Raw genomic sequence first — 4731 nt, 5'->3', positions numbered from 1 at the left:
CTGAACAATGCCGTTTTACATTACATTCTACTCCCTCGTCTCCTCGCCGCGCACCGACACAGCACTTTGTTTACAGGGCCACCGCTCGGCTTTCCGGGGCGGATGCGAAAATGTCATGGAATGCTAATGGGCCCGCTAACGCTCCCCACGTCAGTCAAACAATGTCTGTTCGGTTACGCCGGCGCCGTCAAAGTCATTCAGGGGAACACGAGGTGACCACGTTGTGTGTGTGTGTGTGTGTGTGTGGGTGGGCCGGTGCACTGTTGACAAATTATCAATTAAGAAATACTACTTCATTTATTCGCCATCAACGCATGTGCCTGGACTAATTTGTGTCCGCTGCGACGATTAAAGTTGATTGCTTTCAAGGATAAAGCACATCAGAAATTATTTTTTTTCCTTCAATAACAGAAGTAAGAGAGCCAATGCGGCTGGGATTTTGTTTAATGTATTAGCTGGTACACTGTTTGTTGCCTCAGAGCATATTTTTCCAACTTAATAAGCAGAGAGTTATTGTTTTTATGGGAATGAAAAGTTTTCACACGAGATCAAAATAATTAGAAAACAACAAAACTCCGTCCACCACATGAGTAGAGGCAGTCAGCGAGGCACTATTTGTTTGTTTTCCCTCCAACACCTGCATCTCCAGCACAAACATGTCAGCATCTACTGCACCTCATCAATTAGCATTTCTTCTACCACAAGCGCCGTCGTGCCTCTCCACATGCACGCGAGCGCCTCTCGCTCAACCACCGCGGCTTTGAGGCGTCTCCTCGTCCCCCTCGTGGATGTTGCATGAATTAATCCCTCTCATGTGATGCCATCAGAGCCGTGTTGATGCAAGAAAAAAAAAGAAAAAAAACTTCAGGCTGAATAATTTATCCCTCTGCCCTTCGGAAAAGCCGGCGCTCGCACCGGGTGCCGCCGCACATAACCGGGAGTTCTCATCACAGCCCCTGAGCCCGCCGGGCGTGTGCACGCTCAGACATCTGTGTCCTGTGATAAGAGCACTTCATGTAGGGAGGGAGGCGTCGGATCTTTTGTTTTAATTGATGCGTTGTGCAGAGAGAGAGAGAGGTGGCTAAAATGGTCGAGTGGTCACCTTCTCCACGTGTGCACTGCTGCACTTCCGCTTCACCTCTGAGGGGATCACTTCTGCTGTGCTGCAGTGTTGAGATCTGCATTGCTGACGCGGGACAGACTCTGAGCACTTTTCACAAAGTGTGCACCGCCTCATTATTTCATCCTCGCAGGTAATTAAACAATGGATGGAGAGATTCTGAACATCTGCTGATATTCTGCCTAATTCAATTACGACGACAACGAGTGTCACCGCGCATCGCAGCTCTTATATTTCTGTACCGTCAGACTGTCTCATATATGTATAAAAAATGGATTATCTCCGGAGGGTGACAATCCCAGTGTTGCTCAGAGTTGATGAACACTTTTTCCTTAGATGAGACAAAAAAAAAAAGAATCTGCTCAGTCACATTTAATGCCGTTAATTAATCGTCAATGCAAATGAGACGTCGGCTTGTAAATATTCCCCCCTCGGCGTTTCCTCGCACAGCGTTCTTCTTTGTCGTGCATGTGCGCTCTCAATGTATAGTGTCTTTGCTCGGTGATTAAGCAGTGGATCGGTAAGGCGTGAGGACAAAGACGATCGCTCATCCTCCCACATCACGATATCGCAATATTTTTCTCTGGATTACTTCTTCGCAGAAGCTAATTGACAAAAAGGGATTTCATGTGCTTTGTTTACTAGTCTACGCTATGAGCATAATGCTCATGAGCGTGCTAGATAATGACTACTGCTCCTGCGCATATCAATCAGGAGATTCATTTGCTCTGTATGAATTGTGTGTTCACCCAAGCAGCGACTTTTTCATTACCGATAAAGTTGCTGATACAGATCAGACGAGCGTAAATCTGCGCCAGTATGTCTTCCACGTCAGCGAGGAAATAACGGAAACCTTTAAAAAAAAAAAAAAAAACTCGCCGGATATCGCTCACTCCGCCGCCTCCAGAGACGTTGCATTTTACACCGTGAGTGAGGTTGCGTGGCGAGGCTGTTCATCATGTGAGCGGGGCGAGCCCGAGCCCGGGCCTCTTATCCGCCCACCAGATGAGCCGCTCGCTCTCTTTGTTCTCTGATGGAGAACGCGGCGTGGAGAGCAGTCGTCGGATCGGTTTTGCATCACCTCGCGGGACAGGACGGGCGTGATGACACGGCCCGACCTTTGGATCATCCGTCAGGGCTGACGACGTCCCCTTCGTGGAATGAAAAAATATTGCATTATCGCAAATGACCTTTCTTCCTCATCGCCGCGTCCTGATTGCGCGACGGCGCCAACGAGGATTCCACGCCCACTGCCGCATTAACTCGCCATTTAATGTGAGCCCAAGAATTATAATGGTTCAAGAGTGGCCTTCAAATGCCCCGGCTCGAAGCCTCGCATCGAGTGGCAGCACGCTGGATTTGGCCCAAAATGTGTGATTTGAAGGAGCCGTATTTCAAATTCTGACCATTGATATAGCAGAAAACAAGGGTTTGCTCTGTAGAGATGTAGTTGAGTAATGTCTACAAATGATAACGTCTCCGTGGAGGCAGAGCACTCATCCTCCGGTTCGCTCTCAGGTAAACAATTTCAGCACAGTTTGCACTCTGAAGGCTATTAGCGCTGTTAGCGCTGTTAGCTATGAGCCACCGGCTCGCCAAATGCGTGAGGGGGGGGGGTCGATCCAAATGCTCCCAATTTCTGATCTTCCACCTTTTTTAATTTTTATTCCGTGTTTGAGAGCGGCCGGTCGCGCACCGTGGACTTACTGAGGGGAAGGCCTCGTATCGCCGTTTAATGGAGTCACACGCCCGTTAAATGAAAGTAGGTCAATCAACACGACACAGAGTCTGGAAAATTATTTTCAATTTGCACTCCTTTGAGTCAGCATGAAAACAAGTGACGCCATGACACAAAGTGATGTGATTGCACATCAAATCACCCTGACTGTGTGAAATGTTTCACCTGATGACAACCAAAGAGTTATTAGTGTTGTGTAATTAATACTGAGGTTGTTTTATCACATGTAGGTCTTCTGAAGCTTCACATTTAAACCTGCGATTATCGAAGAGTGACCAACTGTAAATGTCATAATCACATATCACCTTATAAAGGAAGAAACTTTGTCAGCAAACTGTTGCTTTTATGTCCGTACAGAACATAAGCAGCAACATTAGTGTCATGTAGAGGCATGTTAATGTCCTCGTAATGAAGCTAGATCCAACAATCATTTTCTTGTTTGCTCCACTTTGGTCTCCACCACCTCCTGAAAGTCATTTCGAGCTCTTAAGCTGCTAAAAGCTCCATATGTTCGCCTCCTTAGCTTTGTCGGTCTGCCGTTTGGTGCTGTGTGTACATACAGTGAGTGGACGTGTCTGCGTTTGATGAGACGTGAATCAAAAGCAGAAAAGTTGCAGTCCAGAAGACCAAAACAAGGAGCTGAAATATGGTTGAAAAGAAGAGGAAAGAAGCTTTTTAGAGCTGAGAAGAAATTAAGTCGGGTGCTAATTTTCCGTAGGCTCATCACAAGCAACTCCAACACATTTAATCCATTGTTAAGACAGGAATATTGATTAAAGCTGCATGTTTGTTTTTTCTCCAAAGGAATCAAAAAAGCCCGTTAAACCGTCTGAAGTAGATAACTGCTGAAATTGGGCGACTATCTGAAACTCCAACCCATAATCTCCTCTTTTCCATCGGTGCGCACCACTTGTGATTCTGTCACACGAGTGTCCTTTTGAAGAACAGGACCCGGGCGCAGTGTACCTCTTAGCCAGAAGACGACAAGTTAGACCAGGCCATTATCTCCTTTCTTTGTTTGCGTCGGCCCAAACAGACCGACAGACACGAGATGAAAATGCTCCATCCATCAGAAACAACATCCCTTTCTCGCCGTTTGCATATTTCCCCGGGTGGCTGAGCCCTCATCTGTATGTGAGTTGACTAGAAATCATTTGAAAAAATGTAAGTCTGACAAGTTCTTCTGATCCCTGGTTCCACTTAACAGGTTGCGGTTCTTCGATTCCTTCGACCCAAATCCGCCCCGCAGCATGGTAAACTAGTTTTCACCCTGACAAAAGCCTGACATGACAGCTCAGGAAATTCAATTGGTTTTTATTTGTGTTTGTTTCCGTCATGGTTTCAGTAGAACTCAGCTGGAATGCTAACTCTGCTGCGCGCGCTTTATGTGAAATGATATTCATCAAGCTGGTCAAATGGATTTGCCATCTCGCCTTCAAAAAAAAAGGCAGGGATTGTGTCACGCCGTGTGACATGGCATTCGTCGTGTTTTTGTTTTGTTTTTTGGCCGCAGAGGCAGAACTTGGTTCACTGCAGCGGTTGTATTTTGTCGTGTCTTGTGGAGAACAAAGCATCCTTGTGCCAGCTTTTCTCCCAGAGGACTAAACCTTCTGCTGGGTGAAGAAAAACAACATGGCTGACAATGTCCCCAAATCCTCTACACCAAATTTCATGAGTGCATACAACTTGACAATTTTTGTGTTCAGCCCAAGTTGTCATATAATATCAGGACTTATTTTGTCGGTTGGTTGGTCCACTACTTTGGATGGATGTATATGAAGATGTGTACATTGATTGTCTACACATTTTTCATCATTTACACACTTTTTTTTTTGGTGACACCTATTGGAGGAATTGCATTTGGTTTGTTGCA

This window comes from Clinocottus analis, unplaced genomic scaffold, assembly GCF_023055335.1.
Source record: "Clinocottus analis isolate CAN_PGR_092001 unplaced genomic scaffold, fCliAna1.0.p SCAF_15, whole genome shotgun sequence".
NCBI classification, from domain to species: Eukaryota; Metazoa; Chordata; class Actinopteri; order Perciformes; family Cottidae; genus Clinocottus; species Clinocottus analis.
Note: the sequence above shows the minus strand (reverse complement) of the source record.